Source organism: Eupeodes corollae, chromosome 3 (genome assembly GCF_945859685.1).
Source record: "Eupeodes corollae chromosome 3, idEupCoro1.1, whole genome shotgun sequence".
NCBI classification, from domain to species: domain Eukaryota; kingdom Metazoa; phylum Arthropoda; class Insecta; order Diptera; family Syrphidae; genus Eupeodes; species Eupeodes corollae.
The window spans coordinates 54,827,248-54,853,706 of record NC_079149.1 but is presented as its reverse complement, the minus strand read 5'-3'; positions in this window follow the sequence as shown (position 1 = coordinate 54,853,706).

The window sequence follows — 26,459 nt, the reverse complement described above, 5'->3', positions numbered from 1 at the left end:
GCGTATGGACCAAAAATCACCCGGAGAATCTTGCCAATTGCTGGAAGTTGGACGACTATGTAAACCATAATCTCCTCTTAAAGCACGATATGTGGCTGTGGCAGAATTACCATTTTGGTTGTAGTTTTTAACAATTTGTATGCGTTGTGCGATAGTTAAGCGATCCATTTTTGTAAATGTCAGACTTTCAACTGAAAAATAACAAATTGGTTTAAAAACTTAGTTTGACAAGTGTCGAATTCCAGCCCTATACTTTTGAAACCGCAAAATGGATAACCTGTTAGGTTAACTTAACATGGTTGAAAAAAAATTAAAGTAAGAAAGAAGTGCATACCTTCTTCATATTTCTGGCACCCACTTTCTCTGTGTTCCTTGTCATGAATTTGTCAGGTTTAAATTAAATTTCAATTCAGGTAATTTTTTCAACAATTCCAAAAAAATTTCTTTTGTAAATCGAACTGTAAGACCAATACTTACTATTTTTAGTAAATATTTAAATTTAAAAAAATTATAAATTAAATTAAATTTAAAAAAATTATAAAATAGGAAAGGTAATCAAAATTATTTACATTAAAAGAAACAAAATTCAAGTAATATCATCCAACACACAAATGAAGCATCCACTTCCTTTGCTCGAGCAGCATCCGGGGTGTCAAGTACGTACTCATACCATGGTCGTTGTTTGCGGGCGGCGATGGTGGTGGCGCATCGGCTGAGAAGCAAGTAGGTAGGTATAGACATAGAATATGGGGAACACACGTCTTTGGAACGTGTGCGGTGGACCTTATTAAATATAGCACTACGTCTGGATCTGGAATCGGTGCTACGCGGCAGGAAATTGACTTAAAAACAAAAATGACAAATAAATAACACAAACGCTGTGCTGCATTGCGTCGTCGTCGGCTGGCTAGCTGTCTGCCGGGTGAGGAAACTCATAAAATATCGAATCCAAAAAAGCCACACCATTTAAATAAATGAAACAAAATAAAAATAAATATACCTTACATACATCCATACATACTTACGACGAAACGTATAAAAATGTTTATTTGCATAAACGGTAAGAGATGCTTTGCTTTCCAAAAAGTACCGACACTTAATTAATAACGCAAAATAATTGATTTGGTTTTATTTCATTGTTGATAATTTAAACTGAGGAAGTACTTTATTAGTTGATAATATTTTTTTTTAAATAATCATGGTAGGTATATTAAATATAAACGTTGATTTGGTATTGACTTCTATAAAATAGATTGAATGAGATTCTATATTCTTTAAAATATTAGATATTACTATTATTATTTTCAGTTAGGGATTTAATCAGTTACTTAACAACTCTTAAATTGTCTTATTTTTTGATTGTTTGTCTTATAAATACAGTATCACGAGAAACTCTGGTTTATTACAGGGTTTTACAATAAGAGGTATATTATTTTGATATTTACTAAACAAAAATTAATGATATCAGCCAAAGCTCTGTCACGTTTATAGCTGCAGCACCATACGTAGGTACGTTGGGAATGGAGAGGCTTTCCAACATTTTTGGATTATCCGAGCCGCAAATTCGTAAATTCTGCCAGCCTTTAAAGTGAAAATTAACATCATTTATGTGACTTTTCCGAGAAGACGTGACATTACTGGTGACTGAAAGGTTTGATTTTTTGATCTAACTGAACTTTAACCCTAGAAAAATAACTATTTTTCATAGACCATATGATCAACAAATAATTTATAAATTCCATGAGAATACTATACATTTGATATACATACAAAGGTGTAATGTTATTTGTGAAAAACCTTATTGCAAAGATTGACGAGCTATCTACAAATCTAAGTTTTTATCAAGACTACGGGCAACAGAAGCAACATTCTCAGTTGATCTTTAGCAAAGCACAATATTTCGATTCTTAAAATGACTAACCAGCCCCAGAAAATGAACTTTAAGACAACATAGAAGTGCTCAGTTGGAGCTGAGTTGGAAGTTTTTAACTGACGAAGTAAAAAATGAGTTTAAAAACAAGTAATTCAAGTAATTGTTTTTTGACAACAAACTTAAAAGCCATAATTACTTAAGGTGCCACTACAGTTCTGTTTGAAATAGGGCCTCACCCAGCAAACTGCTCGATCTCCCTAGCTTGATGTCTCCAGTTGCGAACTTAAAGTTGAGTGAGGTCACTGTCTTGTGGGCGTGAATTCAAGACTCTCCAGACCGCAGAATTTGTTTAAATGTGCTATAAATAAACCTAGTCGTTAAACTTCTATTTTTTTGGCTAAGTATACGTCATGTACAGCCCATACAGCTCATCGTTCCATCTTCTTTTCTACTTACCTTGTATGCATACGGGACTGCAGATCACGAAGAACTTTTCTTCTGCTCATGAGCAGCTATCGTTCTTCTATCCATGTTTTACGCTGGAGTTAAAAAATTAAACTTCACAAGGGAGTTAAGAGCAGGTTTTTGATTTAGAGAATTTTGTTTCAATTTTGTTTTTCGTCCCAAGCTAACACTCCCTAAACATTTTTGTTCCTTAATGATTTCAACAAATTCCAACAATTGGTAACAATGACACTTGAACTATTTGTTTTTTTTTTTACATAACAATAATAGTTAAAAGTTGTTTAAAAAGAGGACCTATTTCTAACTGGCCAAATGTCAAAAGATGGCAACTTCAGACGCATAGTGGGTTATTCAAAATGAAACCTCTTATTGGAGAACCTTTACTTTGCATTCCGCATTTCTAGATATCAACTTCTTTTTCTTTGTTTTCATTACACTCTATTTAACACTTTGTACTTTCAATTCCAAATTCAGGAACCAGCTTTCCTAAATTCACATCTCTTTTAACATCACATCTTTTTTGTTGTTAACAAATATTCGGAAAAATGTAAATTTAACTCAAAAAGGAAAACAAAATGTTTGTAGATTCCTGTTAATATTTAACCGCAAAATTATATGTGACTTAATTTCACGAGTACATACATATTTATGTGTGTAGATGTAGGTACAATTTTAATTGACAAAACCATTGTTTCGACATACTTCTGGTGATTATCAACCTCTTACTTCAATTATAATTGTCCATATTATATATCCTCTCTTTGTGATAAACCATATTTTATGGTTCAACAATTTCGATACGAGACGGAACAACCATAAATAACATCGTGTTTTATTAGATTTTTGGAAATAGAATAAACAAGACGTGTCTAACATAGCTATAATTTTTTTAGAAGGAATTTAAGTTGTTAACCATAATTGTTAACAGATTGAAGTTATTCAAATCCCAGCAGAGACGAGTAAGGGTCGTCTTAGTCGTAGTCGCGTTCGTCGTCATCGTTGATTGATAGTCTCTTAACGGACGAACAACGAAAACCAATCTAAAAATGTTTGCCTGGGTCTGATTGTTGAACTCTATTTTTATGGCTTATTTTAGCTATTTCTGTTGTTGAGTTGAGCATCGCAGGGAAGTATTATTTAAAAGACAAAGATCTAGTTCTTTAGGGCTCCGTATGGTTTATCAAGTGAAGTCAAAGGAAGGAGAGGATCTTTAGGGTAAAGTAAGTTTTGGATGAAAATATCACTTCCATCAACAACTGTAAATATACCTTTCTACAAATCATCTAAACTTCATGACCATGTGATTTATTTATTTGAAACTTGTTTTAAAAGTTTTTCTTAGTAAGAATAACAATGGCATCTTTGGGATGAGTACCAAAAGGAAGATGATGTTTAGCTTAAAAAAACATTTGTAGTGTTTACAAAATCAGCTTGGGAGATTTTGAAATATTGAGCTAAAGAAATTTTATATTTTTTGCTATATTTGCTTAAAACATTGACCTTATGGACAGAACAAAAATATTTCAACCAAATTATAGATCACAATGCCTTTGAAATCATATCATGTAACTTTCGATTTATAATCGGTACATGTGCATGCAATTAGCTCAGACTTTGCTTAAAAAACCTTTTCAAAAATGCTTATATGTGCTATGACGATCGCGGATCTATAATCTTGTCAGAAGAGGTCACACACTTACCAAAAAAACTAATGTTTATACTAAAGGGTCCAATCATTTTTCTTATTAAATAATTAATATATATGTACGTTCTTTATACTTATTAATAATTCTAAAAGCTAGACAGTCGTCATAAAATATCTGTTTTATTGCTTTTAAATTGCTGTATGTCATATAGTCAATTTTTATTCTGCATCTAACATTGGCGATTTCTTTTACTACAAGCTAACTTAAGGCAAACTTTCAAGTTTATCCACTTTAGAGTTGATTGCAACTGCACTCAGGTTGACATTTTAAGCCTGCTTTAAAATTTAAAAATATCCCTTGGACATTTTAAGAAACTGTCAATTTCATAATTAAGGTTCTATTGATATAACGTGTTTATTTTTATTAAGATTGCGTATTTATCAAGCGAAAATATCGTGTCCAAAAAAACGGAATTTAATTTTTCGATTTAGGGATATGGTCTTAATGGTATAGACTTTCAAAGAGACCTATTAAAAATTAAAGTGAGTAGAATGACGTAAAAAGAAGTTATATGTATGTGATATCATTCTCAGTGTTTGGCAGTTACATACTGATTTTAAAGGCGGTGCATGCTGCTAAAGAATTTGTAGAAAATACACACTTCATATCATAAATTATTTACAATTCAAATGCATTATATTTACAAAATGTTCTTGATATTTTAATTTGTCTTGAAAATATTGTTTATGAAACTTGTTTGTTAGGTGCAGCCAAGTGAAAATTTTGGAAAGCACTCATTTTCCAACTTTTATTTGACTGTAAAATTTCACTTTTATAAGTATGTATTATAGCCCCTTAGGTTTTCCAAAACTAACGTTCAAATGTTAAGTTTGGTAGGTATTGATAATAAAGTTAAAAAATAAGTGTTTCCACTATGTTTTAATTTTAATTTTAAAAATTAGGTAGAGATTGTTTTTTTTTTCGATCAACTTTACTTTAAATATATTTTAACAAAATTTAGTCATATTTACATCAAAATAAACACAAAAGACTATGCTAAAAAACCAAATTTTTTTTTGTCTAAAATTGGACAGTTGAAAACGTCAAATTTAGGGTAATGAAAGCAATTTCAAAATTTGTTAATAATAAAAATCTTCAAGTCATATTCAACTTTGACCAAACAAAATCGGATTAAATACATTTAAGAGTACTGGTGATCTCATGGTTTATCTCACCGAACAGTGGTACAAATCTTTACATATTTTTGAAGAAAGTAAGATTATTCCACTTGATATTTCAAAAGCATTTGATAGAGTTTGGCATCAGGCTCTCTTATCGAAAATGCGTGTTTTCGGTTTTCATGAATCCCTCCTTCATTGGATTAGTAATTACCTTTCGAATCGCTCAATACAAGTTGTATTGGACGGATTCAAGTATGAAAACCACAAAATAAATGCTGGTGTGCCCCAGGGCTCTGTTCTATCTCCAATACTCTTTCTCATTTTTATAAATGATCTCCTGTGTGCAACTTCTAATCCAATACATTGTTTCGCTGACGATAGTAGTCTTAGCTTTTCATATTAGTTTTAAGATTCACATCCGTCTTCTTCTGTGGAACTGCAAGGACAAAATATGATGAGCTCATTAAATTCCGACCTAAGCAGCATTGTACAATGGGGAATAAGAAACTGCGTGGAATTTAATGCTTTGAAAACTCAAAGCTTGAGTATAACTCCCATATCTTGTCTGGTGCTCCTGCAACTGACTTAAGCCTCTTGGACAGTATTGAACGTAGAAAATTTAGATTGATTGTTGTTTTTCATAAGCTCATAAAAACAAACCTACATTTTAATACAATCATGACCATTTCATTATCTATTCTGATTGTTTACCGCTGCGTTAACATATGTTAATCCGACCCTGATAGCAAAGGAAACACAATTAGCACCGTTGTGAATCTGGTAAGTTCATTTTCGAAGAAGCTAGACAATAATAAAAACCAGGATAACTCCGAATCAGAATCAAAAATGTTGTGAGCTGATGCCCAAAATGACAGATACAAAGTGCTTAATGTTCTCTTCCATCTATTAAACAAAAAAAAGACATAATTCCAGTTCCAAGGTGCATTAGGCTGTCAATATTCTTATGGGTGACTTTCCGACTATAATATATTTTAGATTTAATCCATGGGGTTAGAGAAATACATGCTTTCACAATGGGAGGCGCAAGGCACAAGAAGATGCAATGACAAGACAGACGAGCAGAGAAGATGAGATGAGCCACCCGGATGGGGTTGCATATTCAACGTAGATTTTTATAGTCTTTTTTTTTTGCCTAGTAGGTATATGTACATAATATGAAGTACTCTGCGTTTATTATGAGCTAAATGCGGCTTTCAGCGCCGCGCCGGCCGCAGCCGTTGACGACAAAGACCGACGTCGACTTCACCATTAAACACTGATTTATATGATTCGTGGTCTGTGTACTGTGTTTATGTTTGCCACGCAGCAAATTATATATAAAATTAAATTAAGAAATAAGCGAATTGTCTCTCTGCATCTCACATTGTTATATTTAGTTAGCAGCATTTATTAAGAAGTGCAACAGGACAAACATGCACAGCGCATGCAAATGATGAAAGATTTTATGAAAAAGCATGCAACTTTATTCATAATGGCAAAAAGTTGTGAAAAGCAATTAATAATTTTTAATAGTATTAAAAAAAAACTATACTCCATACTATAAATGGCTTTCCAAAACCGAGCTTCATTTTGAATACCTCGCTGTTGGGCAGCTGTAATATTTTGACATTTTAAAAGTCAAAATATGGCCATGGATAAAAATGGCAAAATGAAATGATGCCCTCTTCTATAACGTATTGAAATTGGACAGATTCAGACAACATAAGGGATTTAATGCAGTCACCTGCATTCCTTGAACAAATTTTGAACATGGTAGCTAGTTACTTTTTCAAGTGTTGTAAATTTCAAACTCAGAACTTTACTTCACTAACTTCTATCTTCAGTTCATCGTACAAAAACTACCAAAAACAATATTATTAATGTCATGTCATGGCAATCAACATTTGTATTTTGTATTGTAAGAATATATTTCTTATTTCTTTTCCAATTTGACAAGTAACCCTTTTCCACAAAATATTAAATAAAATTGGTCAGAAAAAAAAATCATAGACAAATAAAGGTCAACTTTCAGTTGAATAAAAAAACATGGTTTAATGTCATTTTGACATAAGCCTACTTGACTTGATAGTTAGGGATATTTTGCTTGACTAACATTTCAGTCAACTTTTCATTACAGTGTTGTAATTTTTGGCAGCTAGCCAATCAGATACCAGAAACTTGCCTTAATTTAAAGTCCCTTATGTAGCCTGAACCTGCTCATTGTTGAAATTCATCAAAAAGAGTGACAAACACATTTTGCAAAATTTGTGCGTCTTTGTGAAGCCGGCAATAGTGAAATTATTCAAAAATTTTAGCTATTAAGACATGAACTCAAGTCGAGTTATTACCAGCAATGTTATTGGGTCCTTGAAATGCATCATAATTCGCAGATTTAGACGACATTGAGGACTTGAAAGTAAGGCAAGTTTCTAGTATCTGATTGGCAAGCTACCAAAAAATTGAATTCCAATTCAGGTATCTAACTTTATTGAAAAGTTGACTGGAAAGTTAGTCAAGAAAATTCTCCCTAACTATCCAGTCAAATTTACTTAAGTCAAAATGACCGTTGATTATTATTATTATTGTTTTTTTTATTCAACTAAAGGTAGATGTTAATGAAATAAAGGTTTCAGTTTAAAATATATGACACGCCTAGGTCAAAATTTACGTTCAAAGAATTCAGTTAACTGCAAATAAAAAATAAAGTCTCTAATGTTGTCTGCCCATTGGAAGCGAATGATAAACTCATTAATTTGTATTTTTTTTTTATTTTCTGCACAATACCATTTATTGTTTTGTGTAAAGGGGTTCCTTATAATGATGGACTTGTAGCTTTCTTGAGTAGTGTCTTGTGTACGATTATGTTTTTAATAAGCTTTTTACGATGAATTGAAGGTAAAGGCTAGATAAGCAAAGTTCCAAGTTTATAATGTATTTAACTTAAAAAGAAAAGAATAAAACTATCTATTGGAAAACCTGTATAACCTAGACATTTGCATGTTTTATCATTTAACTTTAAATATTTCTTGTGAAAATATCAGAATTTTTGGTTCGATTACATCAACATCTCTGTTTAGCCACATTTACATCAATGCTAAAAGGATTCAAACTATGAAGGATCTTAAACCTTCACTACAAACTTGCTGCCTGAAATTGTGCAGTTATAATCAAGTAATGTAGAGTGTAGACATTCAAATATTTTGACGTTGAATTATGGTAAAACCGATAAATTCTCTGACCATGATCCGGCATAAACATTTCATACAAAATGCATTGTCTTTCAGAGCCAATAACACTGATGCTAAGGTGTTAAAATAACAAACACGAAATATCATGCGTCTATCTTGAAACTACAACGCACAAAACTATAAACATTTTGGGATTATTTAAAGATTTTCAATTTTTGCAATACATTTTAATGTACTTTTAGTGATGCAGGATAAATTAAACAAAACGCAATGGTTATTACCTATGCACGAGAACGATGCAAATTTAAAAGTTTATAATGGTGAACATAACGAAAAGTTATAAACACGAAAAATGTGCTAATTGTTTATTACTTTATTAATGAAACAAATCGAGAAACCAACCGACGCGATGCACGTTGTTAAACAAGTAGGTAGTGTTTATAAAAAGATTAAAAACGAACATATAAAATTAAATATTTATAAATATTTAATCCATGATAATTATGGCTTCTAGAAATTTAATTTTGAATAAAGTCAAATCGGTGACATTTTAGTAAATGATTTTTCAATCACAAAAATAAAAACCGGTTAGATAAACGAAAAATGTTCTGTTTTAATGAATCCATATTATCAAACTGACATAATCAATTCTGTCACTTCGATCCTATTTGGCGACCAGGGACTTTCATGTTCTGATCCGAATGAATTTTTGAAAAGTAACGTGATATAATTTAATAAATAAAAATAAGGTCTCATTTTGCAGGATATTATATGATTTTATTCATGAAAAAATTGAAAATAAAGAAACAACAAACTTTTTGTTATTTATAACTACTGTCGAATGCTTAAGTAACGGATGTTTATAGTTTTGTTAAACGTGTGGTTTTCAATCTAGCAATACTTTTTTTGGTCGGTCTTTTTGACAGCTGTCACTTGATTTCTGCTCAGTTTGGTGTGCCATTTTATAAGAAGTAGACTTACTCCTAAAAGACACATCGCACGATAAGTCCAATACTCGGTGAAATAAAAGCCCAAAAGAGTTGGTAATTAACAACTGGAGCTTTGCCCATCCACTTTTTGGAAGATTTTGCGGAAGGATATTCAACTTATCTAAAAACTGAGAAACTAGATCCCGATTTCAGAAGAAAAATTTAGTTCAACGATGAAACTCATTTTAAGTTGAACGTAAGGGAAATTGTGGTATTTGGAGTGATTATAAATCACAAGCCATTCTTGAGACGCCATCACATTCTCTTACCTCTATATTCTATAAATAGAAGTAATAATTGCTATATTTCTTTCAAAATATTACCGTCAATGGGGAACACTATAGAGTAATGAATGAATAATGGCTATATGTTGCCTCAATTTGAGAATGTTGATAAGGTCGCCCATTGGTTGTAACAAGACGGCCGCGGCGCTACATGCCGTACAACCAACAAAATTACTATCAATTTATTGAATACAAATTTTGGTGAGTGCATTATCTCGCATCGTTGTGGGCCCTTGAAGTAGCCTCCAATATCGTGCGATTTCACTCCCATATAATATTTTTTATTCGATCCAACCTGGGTAGCCAATTGCCCGAAATCATTTTTCTGTACAATAAGCGCTCATAGGCACAGAATGTGAGCACTAGGAAAAAAGAAAGGGTTTGAAAGGAGAAGTGTCGGTGCACTTTGCTTGAATTTCCGAATATTGCAATGACTTTGAAAGACAAAGTATAGTAGGGCATTCCACATTCGCATAGTATGGCTAAGTAACGAATCTCGGTATTTTATAGTAAGACATAGTTGGCCTTGAGGTTCAACTGATGGGTATAATGTATAATGGTTGAACTGTTTAAGGGGAGGAATGCAGCTGGCTATTTCTCGAGACCTAGTTTTATACAAGAAACCTTACGACAATGTTCAAGCGAAGTAAATAAACTTATGATGTTATTATCACCAATAAATTTAAATGCTCTACTTTCAATACTGTTCAAGAGGCTTAAGCCCAGAGATGAGAGTTATACTCAAGCTTTGGACGTATAAAGTTTTTAAAAATATGAGCGGTTATCAGTTTAGTTCACATGATGATTATTTATTTTACGATAAACATCTTAATAAATTTTCTACAGTCTTAATATAAAAATTAAAAAGTAAAAATTTGATTAATAGACGTTAAGTGAACCACAAACTCTTTGTCGAAAGCAGTAAAATATTCTTCCTTTGTCCTATTAATAAATACATGAGTAATTCCCCGTGAAATATCCAACCACAGGTAATCGGCATTCTACTTCGAAAATAAATTATTTCAATACCTAGATAAACAAATAAAATTGCAATTAAAACAATTAGTAAACTATACGCATCCGCCAAGTCGGTAAACAATTACGAAATTACGAATACGATTATCGGTGTGCGCATGTTTTGTCCGTCCGTCCGTTGGCGTATCGGCGTCGTCGTTGCTCGTCATACTCTCAGCTCCGTTGTTGGGCGGCCGGTAGTCTCTCTATATCCGCTTTAAATCGAAGCCGGATATTCTACTTTACATTCCCATTTTTCAACTTAAATTTTTCGTTTTGTTTTCCCGTGAGTATGAATAGTATAGGATGTACAGTACAAAAAGATACCTATACATATGGGCTTAGGTTTGTTAGGTAGAAAATTAGGAAGTTGGTATGTTTTGCATTTTCAAAAAACAATACATTACCAAACCACATCAAACAAAAATTTAAACCTAAAGCGAAAAGCGACTGAAAAACGTTTTCCTCTCTTTTGTTCTCCTTCCTTGGTTTTGTTTTGTGTGATTATTATTATTATCATTTCTTTTGAATTGCAACGTCACAAATAAAAGTACTTTACAATTTATACACTGCGGATTCGAGGGAATAGGTATAACAGTATTTTCGTGAAATAATTCGACAATATGGAAAAGGGATAAAAACGACTACTTACTTTATAAGTTTTTGTAAGACAAATAAGATTAGTCTAGAAAGAAAGAAAATTATTTTGCATTTTATTAAAAGACAAGCGGAGGCTTCTCTCTTTTATCTGAAGCGTTTAAACCACTTAATTGTTGTCGTTCAAGTGTAATCCACCCTTAATGAAATTTTCCTGGGTTGGTACTTTCATCGAGCAGACTAAATAGCTACCAATTTTAGGTATGTTCTTCATAGATCTGTCTTAATGGAGTGATCACATATTTTCCACACAGCCAAAAATGCTTATAAGTGCCATGAAGTTTTGTGCCCCTGATAATCTGGTTATCATCTATAAAGCTTTTATAAGTTCAGAACTCGAGTACAATTCTCATATTTGGGCACTTGAATCGAATTCAAATAAGAGCGTAACCCGCTCCCAATTAAATTTTTCATGATTTGTACTTGCATCGAGGAGACTGAAACAGTTATAAGTTTTAGGTATGTATACCACGGATCTATTTCATGGAGTGATCCTGATCACATTCATACATTTCACATCCCAATAGGGGCACGATGAAGAGGTTTTTTGAACCATGATAATGTGATTAAAATCTGTAAAACCTTTATTCGTCCAAAACTCGAGTATAATTCTCATATTTAGCTAAGTAGTCCAAAACCCTACAAACTCAAAAGAGAGCTTTAAAAGTGATAGGTGACCGTTTTGTCTAAGTGAAACATTTGAAAATCTTGAAAACTGCCACAGTATTTTTCATTCTTGTCGTTTTATTATCGCTCAAGAGAAACAGCCAAATGCATTCATCCCCATCATAAACAATTCAACCTTTACTTCGAGATATGCTTTAAGCCCACTTTCAAACGCACTCTTAAGTATAAACATTCACAGCCGCACTACAAAATCTAAATGTAGAATCCATTGCGTGATGGTTAGTGCGTAAGACTGTCATGCCAAGGGTATTGGGCCCGCCTGTGCTACCTTAAGTTTATTTTTTGAGGGTACTGTCTCTTGCGAGGAATTGACAAATCCTCCAAGAGTAATTCCTGTCATGAAAAGTGTTTTCTCAAATTCGGCTTTTAAATGTAGCTGACAACATTACCTAGTTCTGCATGGACAGTTGCCTCGCCCAATTTATTTATTTTTACACAATCCAAATGTGAAATACCTTATCCGGATAGATTTCCCCACTTATTGCAATATGTTCCGAGTACCGACCGCTTTTCTAATTTAGAATAAGAATAAAATAAACTATTAAAAACCTATTTAGTTGCAATGGAGTGTAATTGAGGCGTTGAGTTGTACTAACTCGACTCGGCACCATCACTCCACCGTCAATCGTCACAGTGAACAACAAATTCCGGTTTAATTGTGTCAACCGTCAATAACGATGAGCTTTATGATGGCTGCTTATTTCTTTCCGCATGTGCGGAGCAGGCGTGAGCGCAGCGCAGCGGTGGTGAGTGCGGTAGAGAGTTTTATTTTTCTATTTGTAAACAAAATGTTCTCATCCGGGCGCCAGCGCCGCCGACGACCGACGACCGACGACGTTGCTATCACTGACCAACCCCCTTTATTGGGGTAATCACCAGACTTATGGACAAATTTGCATATTTATACGTTATGATGTTCAGCTTCAAGGTTACCGTTATGCGGGAGGGCGGTTGATTGTTCGAAAATCTGTATATGTCATATCGAGCATTTCGTAAACAAGCAAAAAATCCGGAAATGCCTTCACCTTTTATTGATGTTAATAATGATGAATCAAAACACTAAACATTTTGCTAATTTGTTGTTTTCTCTTTTAATTTTTGACTTGAAGCTTAGATTTTTTATTTACAGACCATTGGATATCAATCAGTCATCACTCAATTTTGCGATAAAGCTGAATATTCAGTGCACAAAAATAATACATACTGAAATTAATCCGGAAGTTTTGAAAATAAATTATAATAATGCAAAGGAAGTGGTTGGTATTTAAGTGAATTCATCAGGTGGAAGTGATAATGATTCATAAGCGGCTTAATGTTATAATGATGTACATAATTTAACCAAGTGAATTTAAATCATATACAACCTTTGGTACATACATTGGTTTGAAGCTTAAACAAAAACAAATCTAAGTTTTTTTTCCGTCTGGCTTTTCAGACTGTTTTATTTATTTTCCATTGAAAGTTATTGTAATCTGTCCGATTTTTCAAATTATAAAATTTGGCTTTTCTTAAAGATTGAAGGTCTCTAGAATCTAAATCTTTTCTTTTTAAAGAGGTGGTTTTGTTCGCGTGGGAGAGAACGAGAATAGATAGGTAGTGAAGCGACATAGACTTCAAATACGTTTTATGTGAACGTCTGAGGCCGTTCGTCAACAACCTGATAGATTTTTATCAGTGTGGCTTCAGACCAGAAAAAGTCCACCATTGACCAAATATTTTGGAAAAAAAACAGAACTTCAAATCGATACCCAACATCTCTTTATTGATTTTAAAGCCGCGTATATGACAGCATCTATAGGGAAGGGCTCTACAGAGCAATGTTTAGTTTTGGCATCCTTGTCAAACTTATCCGTTTGTGCAGAATGACGATGGAGAATGCACGCTGTTCTATCAAGGTCGCGGAAAAGATTTCACTGATGCATTTGATGTCATGCGACTTCTTCAACATCGTTCTCGAAAGAAATGTGAAAAACTAACCCGTCAACACTGATAGATATTCTAGAGGCACAATCTTGCAAATGTCCATTCCATTAATCGGATAAGAGGATGATATTGACATAATTGAAAGATCAAAGCGTGATGTCAGTGGAGCGTTTTTGAGCATTGCGACGAAGTGAAGAAGATGGGTTTAGTGGTCAATGAGGGCAAGATCAAGTATATGCTTTGAGGTAGTTGAGGACTTTGTCTAGCTAGGCACCGCTATAAACACAGACAGCAACACCAGCGCTGAAATCAAACAAAGAATAATTCTTGCAAATCGCTGCTTCTCTGGACTTAGGAGGCAATTGAGTAGTAAAGCCCTCTCTCGAGCATCTAAAATCACCATCTATAAGATACTCATCATCTCGGTTGTCATTTATGGCGCAGATGCCATAAACGAACGTCTTAGGATGCTTCAAGAGAAAAATTCTTCGGGTTATTTTTGGTCCCGTCTGCATAGATGGAGGAGGAGATATAACGACAAACTGTACGGGCTGTACAGTGACACTGACCTGGTTAACAGAATTAAAGTCCAACGACTTAGATTTAGATCGCTGGGTCATGTAGAGTGAATGGACCTCAACGCTCTAGCTCGGAAGGTCTTCGAATCCTTCTCGAGGGAAGGAGCGGCGCAGTATAAGAAGACCGCGACTCACGCAGGTAGGTGGAGTCCTCAACCAACTTGTCGTGTGAAACTGGACACATCTACATAGGGACCGAGCTGGCTGGAAATGCATGTTGGTTAAGGGTCAGCTCTGCTCCGGACTGTAGCCCCACCTTAAGCAAGCGAGTAAAATAAAAACGAACTTGCTCCTATATCTAAAGATTGTATTCATATTTTTGAATTTTGAGTTTGAAAAATTTAAATGCCATTTAATTAATCAAAAAAACCTTGGTTTATTAATTTTTGTTTCAAAACTCATTAGAGCGTTTCTGTTTTGTAATAATTTTGTATGGTAGTTTTAGTTTAAAAATGTTTTTAGTGTGTTATTAATATTCGTTTAACATTTGACTTTGGTAAAACAAAATGACAAACTATTTTCGAGATATCGAGTTTTGAAAAAATAATTATTATTTTTGTTGAAATCCGGAAATAAACAATGACATTTTTGATCATCAAATATTATTAAGACATTATTAGAGCTTGTGTAAAAAAATTATTAAAATTGGCCAAGTACCAAGTGAAGAAAATTTCAAAATAATGTTTTGGCTCGTTTTTGACAAAATTCGAATTTTTGACTAAAACATTTATATAGAGATTACTGTTATTTTAAGCATTAACAATGAAAAAAAACTCCTAACGCGAATCTGCTTGAAAAGTTTGAATTCAATCGTCTTCACTGTTTCACTGTTCACTGTTTTCGGCGGTATAATTGAGGACAGACAGAATCAGGGGACCTACTTTTTCGACTTCTCTACCATCGTAGTGCCATGTTTAAACAAATTCACGATTCACAATATATTCCAGCTTGGATACTTTATAAATACAATTTATTGTTAACTATGTAAACTAAAATTTCTGACATTTGGTCAAATCCTGGAATTTGGTCAAATCTAAAAAAATCCAACAGAATTTTTTTTAATTGAAATACATTATTTCCAGAAATCCAACGAAATTGTTTATACGTCCCTTATGTCTCGACAAGAAACAGCTCAAACTTTTATTATTGATTGCACAGTTCTAAAATGTATCTAATAACAACTTGTTTTGCTTTCATGTTAAAATTTTAGTAATGCTTTTATATGGTTGTTCCTATACAATGATGATTTTTAATAATATTGTCTCTAGGTGCTCACTTTTTTCCTTTCATTGACATGTTATTATTTTACTGACGCAGGTTGTCAAAAATTAACGCTTAGATATCAATTTTTTTACAGTACAAAACTCAGAAAACACAACACATGAATCACAACTCAGTAAGTCATAAGTTAAACTTTTGAAGTTTTGTAGTTTTTTAAGTGGCAACATCTCTGATTTTTTGTAAGGTTTACAAAATTTCAATATCCAATTAGGGGTCAGAACTTTCAAAAATTGATTTTTATTATATGCATTTCATTAAAGTACATAGTTATAATATTTTAAGCAGTCTCTGAAAATTTTAAGTGAATCCGACAAACACTTTCGGAGTAATTCATCAATTTACAAAGAGCTCTTGGATGCTACACAAATCGATTGTAGAAATTTCGTTTTTCTTAAAACTATGTTTTTTTTTTAACTGGAGACTACAGGTGACTCAAAAACCACTCATTAGATTCCAATGAAACGTATTCAGCTTTTGGAAAACATACAAATCTGGTGCCTTATCGAAGGATTTTTTTAACTTTCGATTAGGCACTAGATTAAACTAATTGTTTCTATTCGGTTGGTAGTACCCGTGGATAAATCTTTTAGGATTTCTGTTTTGACTGGGTCAACAAAAATGGCTATAACTTATTAATTTATTGGAAAACAAAAATTATTTAAAAATATATTTTTTCGTGTTGCTGGCTACACTCTAAACAGATAGTTCATTTCTTTTGATTTTGCGTAGGCGCAAATAACAAATTATAAGAAATTGTCAGATGTCTTAAACAAGGACATGTTGCCCAGTTTGTATTTCTATAAGATATCAGTGATTTCTGCATTCTCAGAAATATTATGAAATCAAAATTTCTAACATACAATTTTCAATTTCTAAGACTAAATATATTTTAACAGGTTCAATGTTTGACTATTCCTTTTATCGTCATTGATAATGTAAAACCTAGCTCCATATACCTTTAAATGAAAAGCATTTTTCGATTGCATAATAAAACTATTAAAATCTGTTTTTCATTTGATCGTGATGGGTGTGCTATCCTGTAACAATATTACTTTCTTGAGTCTGGAGTTGTTAATGTTTGGAATGAATAAGTTTTGAATCACAAATGGAAGATTCTTAATTGAAGGGGGCTCATAGAAGTATATACTATATAGTTTACAATATTATTTTCTCTCTGAAAAAGGGATACGGAGTGTCATCTTCTTTAAAAGATGCCGTTTATCTTGGAGAAGGAGGACAGAGTTTCCCAATTAAGAATCAACAACAAAAAAATAAAAACTGTACATGGGGCTTTATCTGAATTTAATTAACCCTATGTGACTAGTTTGAGGTTGGTGTTGGATGTTCATGCGACTCTTTATCATGCGTGGAAAATGAGGCTGCGAGGGAGGTTATATTCTTCAAAGAAATACCGTGGGAGTATTGAACATACTTAATTGACAAGTTTCGTTTTCCTTGTTTGTTTTTTTTTTTGATATCTTATACCTACAAATGTATATTAAAGATCAGATAACGCTAATCGGGTCGTTTGATGTGAGAGACATCGGGGAAGAATATGGTGTTTTGATTAGGTTTCCTGTATGTTTAATCAATTTTTACACTAGAGGATATCGATGAAAATATAAAATTAACAGTTTTGTATCGCCTACGAGCTGAATTAAGAGCCCAGCAATATAAAAATATCCTAACGTAAAAAAAGAATTACGTTAGCTGGTGACTTTTTTGTTATAACTGTCATTTTTAAAGCTGGCATGTTTTGACATTTGAGTAGTAAAAACTTCGAAATTATTAAAAATGGAAGCATATGTATATTCTCGATCAACGTATTGAAATTTTTAAGACTCACTACAAAGGTGATATGAACATAACGAAACTACCGCAATTTTGCCAATGCTCCACGATCTATTCAATACCTTAAAGATACACAGCAAATGTGCAAATAGATTATGGAAGAGGATACGATGATGCAACCGTAGCCATGGCGACCATTTGACTGCTATCGTTCTTATTATTAATGGCATACCTTCCTTTTTGAAATTAAATAAACATCAATTGATATTATACTGCTTTTTAAAGCAAAATGAACTTCTCATGGGAAAACCCTATATTTTGAAGGGCGGAGCCAGACTTTTAGTCAGGGCGGTCACACCCTTAACATAAAGACGAAAGTTTAGGCACCGCTTAAAAATAGTTTTTAGTGTTCTAAAAGGAGCCTGACAAAATGAAAATAATTTATGAAAAATCCTTTTAATTTAATTTAAATTTGCACATATTTTAAAGGATAAAGCGATAATTTAAGTTATTAGATTTTTTTTAGAACAATATTCTCCAGCAAGTTTGGAAAATTTCAAGTTTCCAACAGTTTTCAAATATTTCCCTAATTTATGAGCTAACATACACTAGTTTAAAAGGGTTTTGGATGCATTTCATGCAGAAATTTTAGAAATTGTGTTGAAACGGGAATTTGTTCCAAAAATAATCTATTCTGTTCTTGTAAGCATTTCTATGAATGTGAAAAAATAAAACTTAAAAATTAGAGCGTTTAGACTCAAAACTTGTCGGGGCAAATACTTCAAGAATACCTTTAGATGACTTAAACTTATTTTCAGACACAGTCCAAATTACAAGCAAGTTAAGCACTAAAATTATTTTCCTGTTGTCTAGGAATTTTGCTGAAAAATGATAATGATGCACGAAAAAGGCAACACATTCAATAATTCTTTGTTCATGTCTGATGAGGCCCATTGCAATGCAAACAGCAAAATTGCCGAATTTGAAGTGAATCAAATCTATAAATGCTTCATGAGACGGAACTGCACAAAGCTTAACTTTGAATTGGGCTGTTTCATCAAGGTACATTGTCGGCAAATACTTCTTTGAAGAAAACGATGGAACAGAAACTAAGAACCGTTATTTAAAGATGTTAAATGAGTTTTTTTTTACTCAGAACTGCGCCGAAGACTTTTCCCATTTGACAGCATTTGTTGTCAGCAAGATGGAGCACCTGCACATATAGCCAGACCAGTTATGGCGGAGCTCCAACGAAAATTCCTAAAAAATGTGGCTGCCCCCAAGGTCAATTGACCTCACCGCACTAGAGTTTTTTTTATGGGGTTATGTCAAGCAGGGTCGTACCCGTGGCGTGATAGTTAGTGCATTGGACTGTCATGCCAGATGTCTTGTGTTCGATCCCTGCGTGTGCCATCTTAAGTTTTTCTTCATGGGTACTGCTTCTTGCGAGGAATTGAAAAACCTTCCAAGAGTAATTCTTGTCATGAAAAGTGCTTTCTCAAATTAGACGTTCGGATTCGGCTTAAAACTGTAGGTGCCTTCCATCAATGTCAACATTTCTCGCACACAGGAATGGTTGAGAGTTGTAAGCTCAACATACACCACCTATTTATTTATTTATTAATGTCAGGGATTTGGCTGAATTTAAGAAGTCCATAATGACAATAATTGAGGCGATCCAAACTTCAACCCTTCAGAATAATTTTTGAATCAGAAGCCATATTTGTGTGGGTGAGCGTGGAGATCATTTGGGGACATAATCTTTTAAAACAATTAACTATTTAAAATACAATTCAATTTTCTATAAAATAAAAACAAAAAGTTATTTAAATTTTGATTTATTGTAGCACAATTGGTGCGCCACTCTGTTTTTAATAGATAATCCATTTTGAAAAAAAAGAAACACTTTAAGAAGGCCTAACACTCCTTATGTGCGTCAAAAGAATAAGATAGAAGTCAAGACAAGCAACTTCAGTTTGAAATAAAATAAAAAATGCTGCTTTCTTAGAATATAATACTAAATTGACGATCTCTTTTTTTTCAAGGTTTCTTATCCATTTTGCGGTTTCAAAAGTAAATGTCATAATAACTTGACGAATGTTGGTTTTTATTTAAACTATGATCTCTTTTTAAAGCACGGTATGTGGTTGTGGAAGAATCACCATTTTTTTTAGTAAGTTTTAACAATTTTTATGCGTTGTGTGATTGTTAAGCGATCCATTTCCGTAAATATCACACTTTCAATTCACTAAAAAAAAAATTGGTTCAAACACTTAGTCGAATTCCAGCCATACACTTTTGAAACCGCAAAATAGATGTCCCGTTAAAACTAAACTGTCTGTATGGGCTTTATGATTCATATGATATCCCTGGATCCTCCATTTCACAAATTGCTGCAGTTTCTCATAAGTACGTTATGAAATTATTATACGAAACTTATCGACCCCAGATTTTACTAATCAAAAGCGAATGTATCAATAACACATAAGATAGGTAATGCAATCTGTACCTTAATAGACAAGTGGAAAAAAACTAATTATAAAACTAAAATATTTATAATAAACAAAAGTAGGTATGTATATAAAAATAATAATTATTATAATAACTTATCGACGATCGACTACACGTTAAAACACATTAAAATTACCTCAAAACAATGATGCAACAATTAGCTATATAATATAAATATACATATGTACCGCAACAAATCGTGTGTACTACCAAGCTACATATTTTATTTGAAACTCAATTATTATTATTTTTATTATTTTTTGTTTAACGTTTAACGTCAAAGTCAAACCGGATATGAATTACAAACTTGGCTTGAATGGCTGAATAAGCTCTATGACAAAGGTCAGGTGTTTTGTAATTAAATTAAATTAAAGACAAAATAATAATAAAAAAGTAAGTAAGGTAAGTATATGTATATTATATGCCAAGGTATAATTGTGACACATTTTGCAAAACCTGAAATGGTGGTCGAGTTCAATTTATTTAAATGTTCACTTGACCTTATTGTCAGACTTCTACATTCATGTATAAGCGTACTCGTATGATGATATGGCTGCGAAGCTTAAGGATGGTACGTATGTTGTTATTTCAATATTTAATTCAAGTCATGTCCGCATCATCATTCGCATTGGCAACAGTTTTATTCCATCACCATTGAAAATATACAGACATGAATTTCACTTTTACTACTTAGTAAATGCGCGTTCCAAAAATTTTGCATCGCGTTTCCACACACCAAGTTCAAAGACACCACTCATTTTTGTTTTCGGAATGAAAATCAAATCAACAAGAAAAAATTAAATAGTAATGAACCAGACACAATTTCCTGTACTTAAAAATAGATAAACATTGATTTATTAAATGGATTTTTGTTTATAAGCTAAGGCTACGTACATACATATATCACATGAGCATTTTATACAAACGTATAGATGCAAAGTGGTTGTGCACTCTGTTGACAGATGAAGATGAATTATAACGAAAACAATTTTTTGTTTGAGAATTAAAATGATTATATTAAAAATGTTATAAACAAATTGATCGGAGAACTTTGCTTCCAAATATAGAAAAGAGATAAGCAAAATGCACATTTGCTTTTGATGTTCGACTTAAAAGTTATTCGAAACAAATATAGATAGTAGGTTCCTTGAAGTGGAATCAATATTTTTTATGATTTTATGTTGAACCTTTTTTATTCGTTGTGCTAATTAAAGAACTGCTAATTGCCTTTTGAAAAACGAGCATTCAAACATGTCTTAAAAGTGACAGTTCGTGAAAACAGACTAAGCAAATACGCTTAAAAGGACCTATTTATAGGCATTCCCAACTGTTGACTCGACCATTCCATCCACTGCCCTTATAAGAATGATTCTACTGATGTCATATGGATTTAGAAAAATTGTTAAAAGTTAAAGTAGTTATTCCGTGGTTTTAACTTTAGCAAATTGTTAAGAGGTAGTAAGATGTTAAAATTGTTTAAAATCATCTTTAAAGCTTAGTAAATTGCTTTACTATTTTACTAAATCGTTTAAAATTTTGCGAAATTATATTTAACAAAACTTCCATACAAAATATTTAATGCTTACAATCGTCTATACAATAAATACTCAAACGCTTATAATTTCTTGAATTTGTTTATATATTTTTCCCAACAGGAAGCTAAAAGCTGAATACTGATATAAAATAAAATGTATTTTTCAAATTTAAACACCTCTTATTTAATCCAAAAAACTAATCGCTAAGTTAAATACTAATTATTTACGTAAGTAGTACTTGGGCTGTAGTCGTTTTGACCTCATTATGGTTTCACTTCCTTCTGTTATCATTTTGAATGTGGGTTTTAAGACAATTCTAAATATTGTGATAGTGATTGTTTTAATGGAAGAACAATACCCAAATGTATTGCATTACATACAAATTAATTTAAATTCATTCATAAAATCAAAGTTCTATGGCAAAAATAGTTTTATGCTCCGAGATATAAATAAAAATATGATTAAATAATAATTATTTAATTTGTAAATATATTGAAACTATAACGATTTGTGAAGAACTAATAGAAATCAATACTCTAAGACCTAGTTTTGCCGTTACTTATTTCAAAGCAAGCAAGTATCAAGTAATTCTTTTACGTTAGGCATAAAGGACTTAAGTTAGAAACTAGTCACACAGACTCAACGAACTTTAGACGTTCATATCAGTACAAATTGAATTGTTCTGTCTTTTTGGCTGAAGACTAAAATAATACGATATTTAGCAGTTGTTCTAGACTTAAGTTGTTAGTATAAAACAAATAAGACTAAAAACGCCATTACACCAAATTTAAAACCAAAAATGCAGTTTTTTTAAAGACCTTTTTAACTAATGCCAAAGATTTATTATTCTAAATTTTGCGGGAGCTTGTTTATACGTATTTGATGTAATTTTATGGCCGAGAATTGAGCTTATTAATAAAGATAAGTGTAATCCATTACCACTTTTTGTACCGTATGTTACCGATTACGCGTTAATAAAATGTAAATGGTATACAACTTATTAAAAATCTCAAAAGCTGTAAGTTAGTTAACTAAATAATATTGATCAAGTTAAAACAGCTTCAATCATTGCAACTGTCTGACTTAACATACCTTTATCTAATTTATGATGTCTTAAAAAGTACAAAATAATACCTGCTGATATGATTCCAATCAATAATAAGTGCACATTTACAGACATTTAAATTTATCTTATAACGATAGTTGAAACATTTTGAAAAAGATGTTTTGTTTTTAATTGAAATACGTAAATAATACATATTTAACTAAATAAAACATCATTTTTCTTTCGGTTTGTGCTGAACTTACCAAAAATATCGTACTTGATGTAAGTGCCGCGTATAGATATAGTGACAAGGCGGCTACATCTCTTTTGAACTGTATAAGAAAGTATTGGGTTTTCGAAGCACTAAATTGCCCACTAAACAATTGTGTAAAGGTTGAAATTTAATTTACTTTTTTTAACAGAATAATGATTCTGCATATAGACACATTTCGGAATTACCTATTATTTTATATTTTAGCTCTAAACTTTGTCTTTCTACATTTAATCTTCAACATTTCATCACATTTATATCCTAACGTGTAAGCCGCTGAGACTTTTTTTTCAATAACTCCTCTTTGTCTTGGGGCTATACATTCTTAAACATTCCTTTCAAAAGATAATTAACTTGCGTGCATTAGATTTCAAGGAGCCCACTTAACACTCAACGACAATATTTTTATATATTTTTTTTAAAGATACGAATCTTGCTGCTCCTGCTCCATCATATTGTGATCACTTAACCAACACCAATAACAAAAATCTATATCATCAAAAATCAGCGGGTGATAAAATGTTGATGATGTCACACATTCTTTCTTTTAACATCCATAGAACCTCGAGCGAGCATACTTGAAATTGAAAACGTGTATTCCATATTATAACCCTTAATGCCCCCAACCAATTAAAACAATATATTATATATTTTACTTTCATTTAAGAGAAAAGGCTTAATAAACGATTGATTTATGGCAATCAATTTTGTTTCATTAAAAGAAATCAAACTCAATTGAGATCCCAAGAAAGTATCACATCCCTGGGTTATGATAAAGAAGATTGTTCTAGGCTATGTCAGCCGCGCTGCTTCACCACCCGACCGACGAGAGACGTACTCACTGCAGCAAAAGTCTTCTTTTGTTTTGTTTAGAGACCTACAAACAAAAACGAGGATAACAATAACAAATTACTGAACTTAAGGCCTCAATCAATATATCACGGAACATCGTTTTGTTTTTCTTTGTGTACTAGTTCGAGTATATTTCTTTGATATAAAATAGAAAGAAGATATTATATACATACGTATGTACGTATATACACACAATATTTTTGTATATGAGTGAATGTCGATCTATGGTTTTGTTAATTTCATTTAATTTCGATGGCGATAAAAATTGACAGCCATATGGCTTACAAGTTGTAATTTAAAAATAATTTATAACCTAAACTGAAGAAAGATGAAAAACTCAAACCAAACAAACATAATACTCGTGGCACTGGGACTTGGACTGGCACATCGCATCGCGATCGCAAGCAGCGGTCGTCGTCGGTCTTCCCTCTCGAAACTTATAGACAATTCATCTAATGGACTATATTTAGTAGTTTCTGCATTAAGTAGTCCCGTAGGCATTTAGAAGGGCAATGGGTGCAGGTATACTCATCAGTTTAAGAAAAGTGGATGGGATGCGACCCACTGATAACTTCCCATTTATGCCATTTAAACCATTTTTATCAGTTTTTTTTGTTGTTTTTGGAGGTTTTCGTTTTATTTTAAGCCATCAATTAAATTTTTCCAAAAAAGTTGACGAAAATGTTTTTGAATGAATGCAATAGTTTTGAATCAATACCTTAACTGATTCTTGAGACATTCGAGTCAAAATCAGCAAACAAACGTTTTAGTGATGATTTGATTTGAAACTTTTAGTATTTTTAAAATTAAAAATATAAAACAACTTTGGTTCAAAATAGTAAACTTAAGTTAACCTTGCCGCAGGACAGTACATGTGCTGGGCTGATAGAATATTTTCCAAACTTACACTTATGAAAAACGAATATACTGATAAATTGAAAAATAAAAGGTGCACTTCAATGGTTTCAGCTTTGAATGTTTTCAAGTAATGTTCTTTGACAAAAGTATGCAGAAAAAATATCAAAGAAATAATATGATATCAAATACGAAAACTTTAACTATTTTCGAACTGAGAAGCACCCTCTCTTCCAGCATTATTGAAATGGGTTGAAAAAATTGAGTTGTTGGGATAGGAAGTGAAACCTCGTGCGTCGCTCAAGATCAACTGATAAAAAAATCTAGTTTTATATAGTGGTTGCCTCTAAAAAAAAACAATAAGACCGTACTTTGCATCAAGAGTTAGATACGAGTATATTTTTGATTTCAGGTCGATCATCAGAAAATCTTATCTGCTTGAGTCCTTGAAATGCTTGCATCTCGATTTTTACGAAAAATCATTGACTAAATCTTGTGATTTAAGAGTCTCGACGTATTTTCTTTTGGACCGATCTATGCCGATGTTCATTAAATTTTATTAAAAAGCATATAATGCTGAATGCTGGCGGCAGCCATTTGGCAGATGTCGTTTTCAATTTCAATAACAAACATTCTTTTTTACAACTAAATAAACATATGATTTGTTTTTAAAAATATGTGTTTTTAATAACAAAATGAAAATCTCAATAAACTTCTCTACTTCAAAAAATATCTACGTTTTGAAACTGGTATTGGGTAGGTCCTAACAAAGAAAACAATTTCCCACTCATAGAGTCTGTCTAACGAGGTTATGAATATCTGCACATTGTAATAAGTGGAAAAAATTGACCCAGGTAAAGCATTCCACATTCGTGCTATGCGGCTAAAGAAAGATTCCCTGTTCTTAATAGTACGTCAGAAGTTGGGTTCAAGGGTAAACTGATGATCATTCCCCAAAGTACAGGTATGCGATAATCGTTGAATTGTTTGACAAGAGAAATGCAACTGGCTATTTCACCAGAGCATTGTTTATAAAAATAACGATAAAACAATAATAGGCACGTTTCCTTGCAGCGGTGTTCGAGGAAAATAAATGTCACGGTAAGAGAATGGTCCTATTATTTTTAGAGTTTTTTTTTGTCAATTCTACCCAAAAGAGTCCAGTACGTTATTCGGACACCAGCCAAAACATGAGAACCACACTCAAGTTTTGGACAATTAAAAGCTTTGTAAATTATGGATGGATCAGGTGGGGCAAAAAAATTCATTCATATGCACTGAACACTGAAATATGTGCTCATACCACAATATATGGTTTGTGATGCACATACCTCGAACTGAAAGCTGTTCAGTCTCCTCAATGCAAGTACCACCCATGGATGGAATATTGGGAGGATTAGGCTTTTGCCTAATCCTCCTCAGTAGCCAGGACTGATTTTTCGAAGCAATACATTTTACACGATTTTTGATTCCCTATTGCTGTCAGGTTCAAAATTTAATAAGCTTATCATATGCTTCCATTGATAGTCCACATCCGGAGGACAAGGATGGGAATCTAAAAACAAATATGAAAAGCTGAAGGTACTGTCATCAGCGAAACGATTAAGTAGATAAGAAGGTTCAGACAAAAAGATCATTTATAAAAATAGGAAAGAGTGTCGGAGACAAAATGAAGTCCTGGGATCTGATTTTGGGATTCGCGGAGAACCATTTTGCTACCAAGTTTGCCATTTTTCAATTATTGCCTTCTTCGTTTTGAATTCGACCAATTAACGATTTCGAAGCCGAATTTGAAATGTCATGTTTGTTGGCGAGTTGAAATCCGATAGCTTT